Genomic DNA, 19,024 nt, shown 5'->3' with positions numbered 1-19,024 from the left:
CATGGAGGGATTTCTGGATTTCTTTATTTAAATTGGTTCATTTTTCAGAGGGTATCGTGATTTTAGCTACCAGTAGCAGGAGAACGGAGCTGCGCCAAGAAGCTAACAAACACTGAATAGAAGAAGAGCTGCCATCGATACAGTTGCAGCCAAGCATGGTTTAATGTTACACAATACAGTTTTACCAAGTTGCTCAAAGTCTAAACTGGTATTGTTGTGCATTTAAGGTGTAAAGTTTACCTTCGACCAAACGCCCCCCAAAGGCATCCCAGTGCCCCCCTTTTGTACAAATGTCAGCCAGCGCCCCCTGGGGGGCGGTACCGCCCACGTTGAGAACCGCCAGTCTAACTGCAAATTTACTATTTTATGAGAGGCCATACTTCTGATTTATTCCCATAAGTATCTGTTTTAAAGGTCTTATTTCTACACTATGTGTGCCTTTTCAAGCTTTTGTACATTTTTAGTGTCAGAATAAAATTTTGACTCTCGCTCCCACTTAGTGCACTGGTTTTGTAAAACAGATCTATGAAACAATGTCAAAGTAGCCACAATTTGTCGAGAGGGAGCAGTACGGTGAGGGGAAGAAAGCACAACAGTCAACACAACAGCATAATGGACTCCTGAGATAAAGAGCAACATTTTTCACATAAACAAAATCCCAGACTCTCCATAAGTATCGTACAGTGCAAGTCAATGTTTGAAGCGTGTGAAAATTAGCGGCTTTTATTCTGGAATTTACAGAACGTGTTTGATACGCACAAATTGTCGCAACTAAAAATCAATCAAGTTGATCAGATCTAATCCAACTTCCTGTAGATGCTTTCAGACAAATCTAACACAGGGTTTATACAGGAATCCCAGAGTTGAATTTACTACTTTTTACCAACTCTTACTACCTCTACAATATTTTTACTACCAACACAAAATCCAACCAATTTCGCAGCGATTTCCTCAATCTTGGGAGATCGGTGATCGCTCTATATTTACGTAAAAAGTCTCTGATCTTTTCTACTTCAGCAAAGGTCTAAAAATCAACCACTTTCCTCTTCTGCTCGGCAGTGAGAGGTTTGACTGATAGACCGGCCTACCAGGTCATGTCTCCAAGCTGTAGTTATCAATAGTGACCCCACTCTTACCAACTCAGAGACGGTCTTCCTATATTTAGCGACATTTCAATCAAAAAAATGGCACTGGCTAAAATCGGCAGGTCAAACCTATTATAGATTGATAATCTACGATCTGTGAGAAAGCTGGAGTTGGTGCGCTGACAGCTCATGTAAGACTAAACTTTATCCCACTTACTGGAAGGTCTTAACTGTGGCTTTATCTTGACCAAAACCTCCCATGTTAAAAACAGGAACCACTATTTATAGTGCTTATCCTAAATCCATAAGACTGAGGATATTTGTTTTTTTTTTTAAGAATATCAGTAAAATGCAAAGACATTCCAATTTCACAAGCCAATGTTTTATTCTCAATAGGATATTAGTTTGCTACCAATTGTCAACACTAGGACAACTCGATAACAATGTTCAAGGGTGTCATGTTTCACAGGTGACCAACACACCAACTCTGTCAGATCATCGTTACAATTAGAGTAGCTGTTTAAATTAGCTAATCAACCACCGCTGTGTTCAGATGATCATTTTTATAATCCCAAAATAACATGAAACAGTTGAGGACAGAATGTGTTGCACTTTGTGTGGGTTAACGTTAACGTTTGCGGGTTTTGTTGCTATGGCAACGAGTCTGAGCGTAGCTAGCCGACAGGAAAGTGGAGGGATATGAGTGGTTTTGAGTTGTTCTTTGACGGTTTTTCTGAGTTATTTTCCCTTTGCCGTTTCGCACTGCTCTAACTGAAGGTTTCACTTAGTTAACGGAACGGTTCTACAGCGGCAGCGCGGCTACGGATTGGCAAGGAAAAGCATCGTCTCTATGCCTTCGCGAAATTTCCGGATGTAAGCAATAGCATGAAACGTGTCGAAATGGTATGAGCTAATAATGAATGATAAACTTGTACGTAAAAGTTCTACCACTTTTCCTACAATTGCAGTGGAATTTTCACTTTTGAGTTTGTTCACGCTGGAAGCTGTTAGCGCTGCAGTTGGTGTTATTTAACTTACTTTAGTTGCTTCGGTGTTCAGAGTAGCTCAGCTCAGAGCGCTGGCTTTAGAGTCAGCAAGGTCCTCTGCCTGTCTGCAGCTCCCGTCGCGTCGCTGGTAAAAACGTTAGCTTTTTACCAGCTAACGTTTTTACCAGCTAGCTCAGCCTAGCTTGAGCTAGCTTCCGCCTAGCTCAAGCTAGGGTGAGAACTAGCTTCAGCTTGAGTTTGCAGTTGGGTCGCTTCGTTTAGCACCAAAACACGAAACGGGGATCTGCACCATGGTGGAGCCTCAACCCGCGCAGGAATCCGCTGCTGATGAATGGCGGATGCTCCGCTCGGTCTGATTTGATCACCGTTCCAGGTCAACTTTAGATTTTTTTTTTTTCTGTATACTTTACAAAATGCCTTTCGGTCATCTCTAGTCTTTGAATCTCGGATCATCGAGCCAAAGTTGTGAAACTTATATTTTCCCATGGCGAAGCGCAAAATGACTAGCTAATCTCACCACGTTAGGCGGTTCCAACACTACGCATGCGCACAGCAGCTTGAAGTCTATCAGTGACAGCTCAGGTCCTGGCAGGACCGTAGTTATATATTTTTTCATATTTTAGATATTTATATTTTTTATATACAGATTTTAGTAAAATGAACTTAAAACAGTAAGTGAGCATCAATGGAAAATTACAAATATTTTGAAGGGATAATCAAAAATGTACTACTTTTTACTACCATTAGTTACTGGCCTGCATTTTTACTACTTTTTACTGGCCTTCATTTGAGCTAATTTAATTTATTACCTTTTACTACCTTTTACCACCGGAAAAAATACATTTCTTCTTTCACAACCGCTTTACCTTGTATCTCTATTCTTTCCCCTATGTATGAGATTAATATGTACATCTGTTTCAATAACTACTGGTGACCTCCAAGCCTAATTTGTTTTTTGGATTTGCCATTATGTGATGACTTAGAAGAGGTTCAATTTGTTCCAAGTTATTACAAGCCATGTGTTGTGAAGACCACATCGATAGACCCTCTGTGCTGTAAATGCCTTCTCCCACCTGATTTTCATTCCATTGATTGTAAACACCTGACTCTAATTCCACCTTCAAATTGCTGCTAACCATAGACACTCTCCTACTAGTGCCACAAAGTGCCGTCTTCTATTGTGCAAGTAATCTTTAGCTCCGAATGACTCGGCACAGGCAGGCGCTACGCGAACCGCCTGACATTGATTGTAACAACACAAAACCAACCGCACTAAGAAATGTCTGAAAGGAGGAAAATAATGAGAAGGGAAAGAGGGACGGTAGACAAACATCTCCGTGTAAAAGCATACATGCGGTACATTCAGATGAACACACACGCTTCACTCCAAGCCGGTCGGTGAGCCAGCCAACAAGCTAGCTAGCTAACAAACCAGGGGAGTGCGTGGGCTGTCATCCCTATGTTTCTGCAGCTCCACAAGCATAAATTAAGCCCCTGGGAGAGGCTGAGAACTAGATACAGAGGGATAAAGAGTGGGAGAGAGAGCGAGAAGAAACCAAGGGAGCAAGTAAGAGAGTCAGAGATGAAGAAGGGGAAGAGACAAGGCCTAGAGACAAGGCAGAAGCCCCAAAGACTGAACACGAGAAAGAGTGGGAGGCAGCAACCCGCTCTCAATTCCCCTCTAAAACCTCTGCCAACTGTGCAGCTGAGGGCTTTCATCATCTCTATTTTTTTTCTCTCTCTTTTTTTTTTGTGGGGCCATTTTCCAACTCTAAATGCATCACATCATCGGCCAGGGGTGCTAAAGAAACTACCCAGAATAATTTGGATCACTTGTAAGGTTTATGAGTCACAAGCAATCCGTCATTCAATTTTACACCAAATCAATGAATTCCTTTACCTCCAGCTTGTCTGTCGTAGAAAGATTAACCCTGAAGTCAAGACTTGCAACATAAACGAAAGGGCAAAACATTAGCTGTCAGTTACAGGAGAATGGCAGTCCGTAATTGACCTCAGTAGGGAAACGCGTTACTTCTTACATTGTCCTCTGAAAGTGACCTCCAACAGAGTTTTGCTGTCCTGGTAGATGTCAGAGTAGATGTCATCCGTGTTGTCAGAGTAGATGTCATCCATCATTCAGCCATCAGAGAAGACACAGCGACAAGTTGTACTATGGTTTTCTCTATCTCGCTTAGTCTCGTTACTTTTTCTACCAATAACACTGAATCTGTTTCATGTTCTGGGTTTTGAAGATTTGGTTATTAAGAAATTGGTCAATTATATCCCGTTTCTGTGTGGTCTGACGGGGGTCTCACTGACCCCGCGTGTGCTTACACAAGTTTTTTTTTTGTTTTTTTTCATGTGTAGTCTCGTAAACTGACGGGAAAACGCCCCGCTTCCCGTCTGCGACATATGCCGTGCTCCTCCTGCGTATTGTTCTAAGACCCCAGGATGGCCCGTGTACTTTCACCTTCAGATAGAAGGAAATTGATTACAATTTTCAGGAAAATTACTTAAGTCTGGACTAAGAAAAGAAGAAAAATGAGCCATGAAATCTTTATGAAACGTCTTAGACATGGAGGGCGTAGCCTAGCCTAAAAGATTTATAAAGTCATTGGAACAGTCAGGATATAACCTAAGAATTGTTAACCATTGTAGTGCTAGCATTAGGTTGTGGAACCGTTTCACTAGTGTAAATACAAAGCCGTAACATAATTAGATGTTCACGATTCCAAACAATAAAAATTTGATACCAGGTACCAGCTCAATAAGCCTCGTCAACTTAAGTCATCCATAACGAGACAAAATCTAAACAAGAACAAGGAGCAGAAAGACTTTTTGCAAGACATGGTAAGAAAGGAATGAATCAGGATTTTCCTGATTCTAAAAGAGATATGTCATCCTGGTATTTTTCCAGATACGTGTCTGTTGATAGCAAGAAGTCTGATGGGGGATCCTGGTATCAATAAAAGCTGAGGACCAAGAGAACAACTCTGCCTTAGGAAAAAAATAAATCACTCCATCTCATATCTGACAACAAACTGCCTTGGGTGCTACACAGCACCGGCTCAGAGATAGTCTTAAACTTAATTTATCCTCAGATGGATTCTTATAGCACTGAGCAGATGGTCCCAGTGCCTTATATATGATGTTTTTACCACATCCAGCCAACAGATATAAAATATTGAGAAGGCCATAAGATGATACACCTGTCGAATTATTTCGATTGGGATATGTGTTGGTGGGTTTTTGTATTTTTCTTTTCACTGGGATTGAGGGACTGGGGCCAGTCTTCTATCTTGTGGCGACTCGCTATCCCTGCAGGCCCTCTCATGTTGCTTGCATTTGTCGAAACGGAATCAGCGGCCGTCTCAGCTCACCAGACCACCGGACCAATAACCGCAGTGGCGGTCGGTCGAGCCATTTCCCTGTCGTTTCTGGGTAATCTTCTGAAACGAGAAAGTGTTTCGGCCGAGACGAGACCGGAGGAAGATTAGGAGGCGGTTAAAGCAAGTAATGACACAAATAGAAAAAAATATCTGTGCCTGGCAAATGCAACACCCAACAGAAAGGTTAACAGAGGCCGGGAACGCAGCATCAAACATGAAAACTTGGCTCTCGGAGTTGTTATTCTCCTTCCCACTGCTGGCGTCTGATTCTCTGAATCACCATGAGCATCTCCTCTCAGAGCATAGTTGTTTCAACCATTGCGTGTTTTTTGGAGGGCTTCCCAAACGCGGAGTGACTCAAAACACAAGATTGCTTGATAGGGAGTGCTGGGAAAAAGCCAGATTTGCTTCTTTTTTTTTTTTTTTTGATGTAGCTGCCATTCAGAAAGTTTAAAAAAAATGATACAATGTGATAAAGATACAACGTGTAGGACTGTCAGCTTCGTGGCTCAGCCGGTACAAACGGAGGCGCAGATGCTCTTGTGAAGATCCTGTGGTCAGAACAGTGAACCCGGTCAGTCTCATTGGACTTGACATGGCACAGCACTTACCCTCTCATCAAGCGTGGGTGATTGAGTGGACGTAATATGTAACGCTTTGTGTCTGTGAGAGTAAACAAAATGTTTTGTTTCTGTCGGAGCGAACTGCGGATTCACATCGCAGTAGCACGTGATGCTACATGCTGGATGTTGGTCTTTTAGACTTGAAATATTTCAACTCAAGCGTTAGTTGCAGAGAAGAAAATTACATTATTTTAATTTTGTCAATCAACCATTAAATAAAGGTGATGGAAATTGCAAAATAAAATAAAAAAGTCCTCAATTTTGCAAAAAAGAAAAAAAAAAGCTCCCTCCAGGTGCAAATGCAAATTATGCCTAATTTGCATTTTCCTTTTGCAATATATTTTTTTAATTTTCCTCAAAATGCACTTGACAATTGGATTAAAACATGGCTAATAAGTATCTTTTTCATAACATGACTTAAATTTCTTAACCGAGCCCACATGTCTGTCCACTAGTTGTCTTTCCATCTTTTTATACACTAACACATTCATTTGTTGAAGAGCAGCAAATTGCTCAAATTCCCATTAATAGAGGTGGTCACACTTGCTGATATTTAATCATTCAACAGTATTTCTTATGCATTTTGTTTTTACATTTTGGTTTCATTTGTTGGGTTGCTTTCCGATTCTCTGTACGGAAATTGAAAGAGAGTGAACCTTCTTTCAGTCATGGCTGCAAATATCGAATTTGCATATCTGAAAGGCACTTTAATCAGTCCAAACTGTAACACTGTTCCACCCTGCTCCTGTTGCTGTTTGCAATCACTCGCTTCATCTTGTGTAATACATGTTTTCCCTTTTAACCACAGCAGATTTATCTGCAGCAGAGCCGCAACCCAAACCCCTTCCAGCTCCGGGCTGCCGCCGCTTTGCTAACTGGAATTCCAGCGCTGCGAACACAAAGCAAGATAAAACCTCTTAATCTGCTGTCACTACCGCTCAAAATGTGCAGGCATGTGTGTGTGTGTGTGTGTGTGTGCGTGCGTGTGTGAGTGAGTGAGTGTGGCCGAAGCGACTGCTTTAGTGTTCTTTGTACGAGAGCGGCCTTGAATGCCCAGGGCATCTGTTGACCCAGCTGGCATTTGCTGAGCGGTTGTAGGCCGTCAGGTTTAAGGACAACATTTATCCAGCATGCATTTGTATTTCCCATTCGTGTGTATGCAAAAAAAAAGAAAGATGGACGCATTGTAGTTGATGTTGCTCTGTGTGGGTGGGTGTGTTTCTCTGGGAATGAGGTCAAGAGTAACATTTCCAGTTTTTCCTCTTAATTTCAGTGAGGAACGTTGAAATAAAAAAACATCTGAATAACACTGAAAGTTATTTAATGGCTAAAAGCTTTTGGCAAGTGAAAATAGCCAGGAAACAAATCCCAGCATGACACACCGTGCACAAACTGCCAGAAACATTTTCTCTGAAATCACTGCCTTTTCTATCCACATGAATTTTGCAAAGTAAACCCCTGTTGCCTCATCTCTTGTGCACAAGTGCCACATCGGCTGCCTTTTTAGCCTGTGGTGCAAAGTAACAACTCCCTCGCTGTTCCCGTCATATTTAGTTTTGGATGAAAAAAAGTTGAGGAAGAATATGCTTTTGTTTTGATTTAACAATGAAAGTCTTGCAGGCGTTAGGAGGAAAGAAAAGGGAGATATCTTGAAAAGCAGTAGCAGCTTTGACAGAGAGCATCTTCTGCAGGATGCAGCTACAAGGAGGAAATGTCAATGCACAGGAATAAATAATCGCACATATACAGACTTTCATCCTCTTAAGGCATCAGGATGTGGCTGATAATATAAAAGCCGCCACCGAAACAATTTAAAAAACGGGTCAAACATCCTAGAATTTTGTTGGACCGCCTTTAGAGTTGATGACAGCACCCATAAACTTCTGCAGTGTCCCAACATCAAATCCCAAAGACTCTCAATGGGGTTAAGGTCTGGACACTGGTGTGAAAATTAAAGACATTTTCTCCAGTATGCCTCACTAGCGGCATTACAATTAAAAATGTGCACAAAACTGTTTTAATATTGTGCTGACGAAAGCAATTTCGCATGTTTACATGATAGATCACTCATCCAAAATCATGGATGACATGACATTTCAGCCACAGCATGTCGGAGTCTTATTGAAGCGTTGGATTGACGAGCTCCTTATACTCAGGATTGGCTGCATATGAACGTCTTTTCCGTGCTCCATGAAAGCCTGCAAACAAGCAGCATTTTAGGAATGATTTTTTTCAAGAATCATTGAATCCTCGTTGCCTTAAAAAAAAAGAAAAAAATCACTTTCTAATCAGGCCGTAATTGAAGGTCCATTACATCTGCTATGGCAAACAATACCGTAATTTTACACACAGTCCTTCTGCTTTATGGCGTAGAAGTAAAGACATAATAAATAAGATGCGTCGTGGTTCATCTGAGGTTAATTGAAAACTGGAAAGAATTGGAGTGTTTTTGATCACACCGCGATAAAGCTCCAGAATGGAATAAACAAATCTCTCCGCGCGCTCGTGTCTTATCGATCGGCTGTCAAAGAACGACTAAAGAGAAAGAAATCAACACATCCATTCACACCGACGTGTTTTGCAAACAGCATGCTTGGTAAAAACGAGAAAGGAAAAAGCTTGAAAGCTGCTTTCCGTTTTTGACAACTTTTCCACCGTTCCACGGTTCGCGGTTCGACATGGAAAATTTCATTGTGAACAGAAGATTTGGCTAGCCGTTCTGTTCTTTAAGGCGCCGTTTGAGCGTCAAGGAAGCTTTGTCATGTAAGGTTGGTCATGGTGTTTTCTTCTCTCGCTGCTCGCAGCTCCCGACGTACATCTCGAATGCCCGTTCTCCTTAAACTACAACGTATTTTCTTGAGAACTGAATGTTTATCCGAGCACCTGTTTGACTCCACAGCTAAACATAAAGACGTCGGTGTCAGTAAGCCCTGTATAAACCAAGACTCAAGCCCACATGTGTGGATTTTCTGCACATATGGCTGGTAGTCTATATGTTGTTGTCGCTATGTGGCGACGGTGAAGAACCAGTTTGGTTTAAAAAAAACAACTAAATCATGTAAAATCAACTTTCTTGAGCTTCATATCATGCTGTAATGTTATCGAAATGTTACAAGAGGATCCAAAAGAGGAGCATTTATTTTTTCCATTTGCCGCGCAATTGTGCAGGTGGAGTCACCGGACGAATTTCAGAGAGTTTTTTCAAACAAGTCGTGGCAGCAGAGCTGCTGAGCTCCTGATGAGACTGATAGAATCGGTCTGCAGAAGTCACAGCAACTTTTCAGATCCGAATCAAATCACTCACAGTTTGCCGACTCGCCGGAAAAAGACTTAGGAGGGGATTTTTTAAAAATCCTTTATCAGTTAGTAGAAAACCTGAATGGACATCTGCGGTTTGTTTTTGTTGTTTTTGCCGGGAAATACTGTTTTAAGATATGAAAATTTGTACAGTCAGTTTGGCTGTCCACTGTAAATACTCAGTGTAGTGAGGCTGCTCCTTTTTGAGAGAGAACCAGTTTCTGCATGTGGTCCAAAGAGTTAAAGAACAATGCAATCGAGTTTGTCTGTGCATTTTTACAAATGTTTTGAGCTATTTTGGAGGAATGTTAAGAGCATAAAAAAACTGTGTGTTGCAATGGAAAAATAGTTTAATTTTTTCACCTCCAAAACCTGATAATGTGCTATTCAAAGTGACTCTGGCCACTTGCCGAATGCTAATTGGGCTGAGGATGCAGTTTGGACACCAAACACGGAAGTTCACGGTGTCTTGATTTGGAAACGTTGCATTTAGATATCTCGTAGGGATTCATTAGGCTTGCCATAATTATCATATCCGAGAGCTTTTTTTTTTTTGTTAAACCTCTTCATTATGCTCCTTTTGGAAAACAAATGACTCATTTGAATAAAAGCAGTGTATCCTTGAAATGAAGCTGCTTTGATAACAAAAGAGCCGGCGAGTTTGTCACTCTAATTGCGGCACTTTGCTCTTCAGAGAAGTTTGAGTTAGTTTAGATGGGTAATTATGTGCATTTGTATAGAAATTACCTGAAGTGCCATTTGGAAAATCGCAGATAATGTGAGAGAGCTTTACAATAATTTCTGAAAAGTTGAGTTGAGACTCTTGGCCCTCGAATAGCCTTCCATCGATTGCTTTTTCAGCTGATTAAATTATATTGAAACAGACCAAATGAAAGGACACATGGACAAGGTCGAAGTGCAAATTACACTCAAGAAATATCTCAACTATAATCCAAACAGTGCAGACAGACTGTGATGTAAACACCGGGCAACGTTGCTCTCAACATCTAACACATTCAGTTCTAGTTTCAGAGGTAGACTTTATGTGCAGAGTCAAAATGTACAATACGATCCCACATTTTTTGGTGTGGTATTATACATTTTGCACTATAAATATTCAAAAGTTGCAGTCAGAAAAAAATTGAAAAGCATCTTGATTAGAGCACTAAAATGTCAATTTTGTCTTGAATTCAGTTGAAGCAAGAAATGTGACCTTTATCAAAGCAGTCAATTAAAAAAAAAGACAACTTTGCTGTTTTGAGGTAATGTTATACTAAGTGAGGCTATATCCACTTTAATAAGATGATTTTTTTTAAATGGTAAATTAGGACAGAAAAACCCAGAGAAACAAAAATTCACAATTTAAGTGATTTTTTTATATATATTTCTTTCATTTAAATTCTCTTTTTGTTTCACGTTTTCCTGTTGCAGGTGTTAACCCTCTGGGAAACAATTCCTTTCGCTTCGTTCTTATCTTCAACTCGCAGCAGTCACTGCCGGAAGTGCGTTAGTCTTGAAGGCAGCAATGTCCTCCATCATCTCCAGCTATTCAAGATGAACTTCGCCATAACGCTGGAAAAAATCGGTGCTTCATAAATCACTTGATTTATCAGGTTTATATAAGGCATCATTATGTTAACTATACAACTGAAACTTGTGCACATTTGGCATATTAATAAAAGACAAGATCTCAGATAATAAAAAAAGGTCTTAAAACACATTCATGTAATACAGTAAAATGAAAAAGATGAACAAAAATAACTTATTGCAGCACAAGGCTGTCAAGTGGCAGAGTTTCTATTTTCTCCTAAAGGTTAAAGGTCACACAAACAAGCTACATCTTATAAGCTTTAGGTAAAGAGAGATGGGCATTCAGATTTAAAAAGAAACCAATTATCTCCTCTTGTTCATTTAAAAACGCTTTTGCTTTACGTAAAAATTGTCTTTATGATTTCTATGCTAAAACATATGGGTGCATTTTTCTGTTGTGTCCAAAAAATTGAATAGCAATAAAACAAAATCAATTAAAAATATGACATTTTGTTGATATCCGACAACCACGCTGTAGCTTTCCTGTTCAACACAATTATTTCCAACTGAGGTAGATTTTCTGTTTCATGTGTGAAGAAAAGGGATGTCTTGGGTTTAATTTAGAAAATGTACTTTCGCAAAGATGATTAATTTGAAAAATTGTGCGATGTAGGTGTGCTGCTGTGTTCAGAGATTAGAAAACGTCTCTGAATTCTCTTAATTATAGGAAAATGCTTGTTATTAATCCTAGAAGACAGGAAAGTTAGTGAGATTGTTCTTCCTCCACAGCAAGTTTTAGTGGATTAAGTAATTATATTAACAGATCTTTGTTAAGAATAATGCTCATTAAGTGCAAAGAAAGAATATGGATCTTGCATGAAGCTACAAAATAAAGTTAGCAAGATTGAAAGAAGCTCAAGAAAAAGTAATTTGCATTTTGTGGTTGAGAAGAAAATTGTCATTGCTCTCGTTGAGCATTTTTGAGATGCATTCTTTAGCACGTTTTCAATAAAACTGCTCAAGAAAATGTGGTTTTGCACCCAAAACTATTCAACCCTTCCATTTATTTTTCCAACTATTTACATTTTCCAGTGCATCCGAGGTTTAACCACAGATTGATCAATACTCCAACTTCTCAATGGCTGTTCTTTTGTTCGTCCCAAACATTCGCTTTTGGGACTTTATTTAGTTTGTTACATCCCACAGCAGGGATGAATCGTTAGGAGTTGTTCTTTGAAAAGAAAAAAAAAAACGGATCAGGAGGATCAGGTTCTGTCTTAAGAACAGGAGCAACTCCATCAGATGTACATCCAGGTTTAAGCCTTTTCAACCTGTGAAATACTTTGCACCTTGCTGACTCAGCGGATCATTGTCAAACAAGGCAACAGCTTAGACAAAAACCACCAAGTCAGTTTGTTGATATCCATGTTCAAGTCTCTCAAATATTCTGTTTTTGCCTAAAAAGATGCTATCTGCAGTGAGAAAGCAGTTGCAGCCTCTTGTCACACTCAGATATTTCAGATTATTAAGCAATTTTTAATATTAAAGACGACCCAATGACTCACAAAAAGCAGTTTTCAAGCTGATTTCATAAACTAAGGGAAAACGCTACATAAACCAACTTAGCCCAATGTGATAATAGACAGACTTAAAAATGTCTATTAGTTAGTGGCCCCAAGCACACTTTGGTTATGCTCCAAAACACAACACAAGTTCAAATCAGAATAATAAAAAAAGACAAAATAAAGGTTTTGGAGAGACTTAGAAAAAGCCCAGACTTGAATCCAGTTGTCATTCATCCTTGGTAGCTGGATTATTTATATAATTTTTGAAATAAGAGTCGGTCAGAACTCTGCACCACACAATACTCATTGCTCATTATCCCAAATGATTGATGGCAGTTTTTGTGTTCCAAGATTGAAACTAAATAATTACATTCAGGGTTCATTAACTTTTTCATGAGGCCAAGTTGGTTTAAGTCACCTTTATTTCCCTTCATAAGCTAAATTATTATCTGAAAACTGCATTTTGTACAAACTCTGGTTATTTTTCTGACATTAAATAGTTTTTTTGTGTCATTAAAAAAAATTGGTTGTGGGATAGACACATTTTCACACTACTATAATTTTCATATCAGTAGCTTTGGATTTTGGAAGGTTTTGCTTGTTGCTGCAGAATGACTCTCCTCTTCAGATGTGTTTCACAAATTACATTTCAATGAGATGTGACAATGTGAGAAAAAAAAAGAAGAAAAAAGCTTCACGACGGCTGAAGATGACTCCACAAAACACCAAGGCCGGTTCGGAATTGTCAAATCCTCCTGACGATGTCGTTCAGGTTCAATTACTCTACTAGTATAATGAAAATCACGTTCATCTCTTTTTTTTTTGCCTTGAATTAGTGCTACCTTGGTTTCTGAAAGCCCTCATAACCACAGCAGGAACAAGGTGTCACTAACCCTCCCAAAAGAAATGACAATCTCAGTCGTTGTGTGGTTTATGTCTCCTCTGAGGCCGTTACCTTCAGAGGAGGAAGAGGGGGGAAAAGCAGGCCGGTTCACCACAAGGTCTGTTGTTGCCAAGGGCTGATTATCCATTTCATATAAATAGAAATTGCGGCGCTGAACATAAACCGTCACTATTTACACTCAGAATTACTTCAACACAACTCGTTTCGTTGTGGGTGTGCAACTCTACTTGTGAGAAATGTCACAAAGGCCACAGCGTATCTAGACTCGGAGGGGTTATTAGCGTCTTCAAAAGGTTTTATTGGGTCCCAGATGACATTTTAAAATGTCTGGCCGCCTTGCTGAGCTGTAGTTTTAAACCACGCCTAATTCCTTTACACATTGCTTTCAAAGATTTCTTGGAATCCTTTAATAAGGTCTTGGAGCAAATGTTCTACCCACGTTCAAAAGACAGTTTTCTTTGAACCGCCGGTGCTTTGGCACGACATGCATCACCCTTCTGTTGATCCATTCTCTGCTAGTTTTATGCTTGGCTGTTTGGGAGCCTCCTAAGAAGTTTCTCAAATAAAGTACGAAGCTTAAACTTTTCGCAGAAAGCGATGAACAGTAAACTGAAAATTGTTGATGAAAGACCTTCATAAAGTCTAGAAAGCTATTGACTGAAGCCACATTAGAGGTTTGCCGCCTTGGAAAGAGAGATATAAAGCAACGGAAGGATGACTCAACAGTTTTGCAGCGTTGCGTTTAGTGAGAGTCAATTCGAATGCCTGACAGGCTCGTTCTACTTGAACAAATTGTACACATCCTTAATTTATGAGCGCAAACAAACCTCATTTTCTACTTCTCCCATCTGACCAACCTAATCAGATCAGGTTGAGGCCAGATAGTGCTTGAAACGTTGGTGAGGGATGGGCGTGCATGTGCCAGCAGGATCGAATCAATGGGTTAATCAATAAATGTAGGCGAGGGGGGGAAGGGTTGAGGGCTGAAAGTAGAGTATTACTTAGGGCCGGAGGCAGATCATTCAGTCATCTTGATTAAAGGCCCCCTCTTGGTGGTTAAGGCCAGGGTGCAATGAGTCGACACCAGATCTGGGTCACCTATGAGCTGAGATCCTTTTAATTACTCAGGGTATTTGCGCTTTAGTCAGCCTGGCAGATGCGGGAGTAGAAGTGAGGGTTGAAATATTTAATCTAAGTGGCTTTGCAGATCTTCCCAAGCACATCCAAGCTCTTAGAGTGGAATCGCTACATCGAACGCATGCAACTTTTACTGGAGGCACTTCTTTGATTGCTGCTTTGGCGCAGTGAGTTCCAACCTTGACGGGCTGCAGCCAGGTTGTCACGAAGCCAAATACACAACAACAGAGGACTGATTACCCCCTCTGGAAATGAAGCCACCAAAAATGGGAATTGACAGAAGCTACCAGCAGAATCCCATCAAGCAGAAAAGCATTTAATCTCCTAAGATTTCCTTTTTGCTTGTGTGATACGTTTGCACTCTGAAAGTTATTGCAAGCTCAATGATTTTGTGCTCATGTGTTCCGCTTTATGTATAAACTATTTTGTCTTAAAAGGATAATAATCCTAAACCCCAAGACTGTTGCTCACAAAGAACTAATAAAAGCAAGCCACTGAGACTCATACACTTGACAAAAAAAAAGTAAATCAATGAGATAATAAAAATAATAATAATAATAATAATATTAATAATAATAATAATAATAATAAAAGTATCTGGCAATAACACCAATAACTCCTTAGGGATAACGCAAGATTATCACCACCAACAGTCGCAGAGGCTGCAGAGTATGGAAGTGCACGACTGCTGGCAGCTCTTCAGTGCAACACATGGGACTTTCATCAAAGCTCACTTCAAAAGCTAACACCCGAGCTTAAAATCTTTGGGGGATTTCAGAGAAAACCTAAACAAGAGCTGACACGCTGAATGTGACCGGTGGGTGTCAGATAAAAGCCAGCCTCAGATTAAAAGAAAGGATAGTAAGTCTTTTCCTCTCTCTCTCTCTTGCAAAATAATGTTTTTGCTTAATTTGTGACACCAAATGTAATGAATATGCAAAAAAAAAAAAAAATTCCAATGTGCCCCGCAATTGTTTGCGATCACATAATACTGAAAAGAAAAAACACGAAGAAATAAGGCAGATGCTCCGAATGTAAAGCAATGCCATTATGGGACATAATGTGCAAAATAAGCCAAACAAGACACAGGTGCGCGGTTATTTTCGCCCAACCATGGAGGTGCACCTTGCCAAAACAGACCCCAACCCCCCCTTCCAAATATCCTCTGGGGGTAAAAACCCACTTTGACCGAATTCAAAAGCAAGACCTTCAAGATTTAACACCAAAGCTGGGTGTATCAAGGTGGTGCGGATGATGTTATCCCTGCTGGAAGTGTTGCGTCAACTGCCAGCTCCTCGAGGGGTGGGTGGAGGCGGAGGTGGAGGCGGAGGTGGTGCGGGGGGCCCAGAGTGCGCGACGGCGGGCACTCTGGGCCACAACAGTGTCTGAGCGCCGTGTGCCCGGCATGTAAACGAGGCTGTTCGGCTCCGCTGTGTTCCCAACAACTATTATCCGGCGCATTAATGAATGGGCCCCACTGTTGTTCACTGACTCATCCAGGACTGCGGCAGCTGAGCACCTGACAGCCTCTAAATGTATTCAAGCAGAGGAAGTGGAATGTTTTTGAGGCAGTATCACCCGACATTACATACAGTATTCGCCGCAGAGCGCAATTCATCTCCATTTTCCATCACATTTAATGGTTTGCGGTGTTTATACAGAAAATAAAAGCAGCTGAAGTTACCCTGTTCTCCTCTGAATCGTAAAAATACAATCTAAAGGCATTAGGATGGATGATTATCGCACTCAGACGATTTTGAATATAAAACATGCCCATATTTTCCACACACCCACATTCCTGTGTCGTTTGGAAAATTTGATGTTGAATCGTCAGAGCTAGCGCTGCAGCAGGACCCAACGATGGGTTGATTTATTTAAAGGTACAGTGCAGATTATTCCCAGTGGGTTTTTGAGATGACAGGTTTTGTATCTTCATTTTGTTTAACAACTAATGAGCTTTGACTGTAGGCTAAAGTTAACAGCTAGTCTGATGGGCAAAAAGTCAAAGATTTCTACCACATTACAACAACTCCCACCTCAAAAACGTCACAGTGGTTAATGAAAACACTTCCATAAAGATGCAAAACAAACTACAATCTGAATTGCTTGCTAGAAGCGGCTGATGTGATGATTTATTGGTAAAACCAGGATAAAAACTTGACATATATAAATATTTTTAAAACTTTTTAAACCACATCTAACCTACTCGAATCAAACATATTATGTGGATTGGTAAATGCAATGGGAAAATGACCTTGTACGTTATTTCTTACCGAATAGCTTTAAGAGTTTTCTAAATCATTGACTAATACAAGCAAGAAAGTGCGTTATAGACTCATAATTATTATATTAAAAATTTATGTTAATCAAAACATGATTTTCGCCGCTGGCTCCACTCAGGCTGACCACTAGCTTTAGCTTCTAGTACAAACAAATAACCAGTTTTTTTTTATTAACTACAAACATTTTAATTCTACAGACCTCTGTCTAAATTATGTACAAACATAAACGCGATAGTTGATCTAAACTTTTATAAATAATCAACTGTTTTGTTGTTTAATAAATTAAACAAGCTTTGTGCAGCAATGTGACTGTAAACTTAACCACTGCATATAAACTTATTTACTGTAAAGTCCTATTTTGATGAATCATTGAGATAACTAATCATAAATATGTTCAAATCTCATATAAAATGTAATTATATATTATTAACTCTGCATTTTATGTTGCGTCCTATTTGAACCGACTGTGCTTCTGATCTCTGTTTGGACTAATTACCTCTTGCAAAATATGAAAGCAAACATTTAAGATGCATCTCCACTCTAATGGTTATGAATAACTAAGAATCATCATCAATTGCCCGTAAGTGTACAAACTGATGCATTGTTGGTGCAAAATACTCAGTGGCATAGCAGTTAGTTACAAAAAAAAACCACAGAAATTCATAGGCAAGTCAAGTCATTGCAATGAAAAACTACCAAAAGCAAACATTGTGTCCTTTTTTACTCAACCTCAACCACACTTTATTTAACAAAATATAAGCAGGTCAAATATCGCAAAGCATATAAATGTAACTTTGAAACACAGCGTTTGAAAATCATGACAAATCATTATCATCAGTGGTTCTGTGGCACAGTTAATACCCCACAGTATAGAGTCATGGTTTCCCCACAATGCAACGACCCCAAAACCTCCAATCCCAATGTGGCTGCACAGGGAAATCTAGAAAGAAAGGGACAAATCAGGTGGCTGGACCAAAATATATTTATATATATATATATATATATATCTAAAAAAAACAAAACACACTAGTAAATTTGAGATGTTGAAATCAAGCCGCTGGGTAGTTGTGTATTTAGTAAAAGGAAAAAAGGGGAGTCAAATTTAGGGAAAGACATCCATTTTTCATCAAGTCTGCAAATCCACACCAAGGCTGTGGCACAGCAGGAGGATTAGAACCAAATTGGGTAGAAAGTTTACTTCAATTTGGCATATCTTTGCTCAATAGAAATAAGCCTAAATACATCTAAATACGTCTTTTAATAATTAACATTGTATGCCTAATGAAATTTTAGAAGCAAAATATGCTGGGAGCATTTGGACTTTGAAAAACTCTGTCTCATCTAAAGTAATTCAGGTCAAGCTGTCAATTCCCCCCCTCAGAGGACCCCGGGCCCCTGCCACGGCAGCTGAGCTGATCAAAACAGCTACTCAGTCATATGCCTGCACAAAATAAAAATAAAAAAAAAGGAAAAAAAAAGGGGAAGGGGAAAGAAATCCATGCAGCCCAAAGGAGGAGTATCTCAAGTTTTCAAAAATGCTGACTTTAAAGAAGGCATCTTGCATTGACTAGTCACCTACATGTAAGTGTACGTGTCCAACCCCCCCTTCCCCTGACTACGGCCTGTTTTGCAGTAAATACAGCCCGTTACAGTTCTCGTATTCGGACAGGATTAAGATGGCTTTACAAAAGCTCACAATATGATGAGAGTGAATCACAGCCAGAAGCTATTTTGTGTGGAGGAATACTCTTTTTTTTTTCACATTAAAAAGAAAACAAGCACCCTATCCTAATGCGTGTTTGCCTACCTCTTTACACAGATCCAATGAGTAATCAGAAACACTTCTTTGCGCAGTTGTTGAAAAAATATGATGGTACAAACCCTCCCCTCCCCAAATTTAACTCTTTTTTTCATCTTCTTCCTCTCACCCAAAAGCAGGCTATGTTCATTGACACACACACACACACACAAAAAGGAACCACATAACTGTTATTGGAGCTACATGAACTTTTGCAGCATAAGCTTCTGAGTGACGTTAATTGGTCATGCTCATCTGCATGTCTGAATATCTTCAACAATTGGCACACCATTTAAAAAAAGGAATAGTATTTTCCTGTCGTCTTCATGTTTTGTACATTCATAAAAGGAGATGATCACCTTAATGGAGAGCCAAAAGTGCCATAATTTGTTAAATATATATATATA

Source organism: Poecilia reticulata, linkage group LG2 (genome assembly GCF_000633615.1).
Source record: "Poecilia reticulata strain Guanapo linkage group LG2, Guppy_female_1.0+MT, whole genome shotgun sequence".
NCBI lineage: Eukaryota > Metazoa > Chordata > Actinopteri > Cyprinodontiformes > Poeciliidae > Poecilia > Poecilia reticulata.
The sequence above is the reverse complement of the archived record's forward strand: the minus strand, read 5'-3'. Positions refer to the sequence as shown.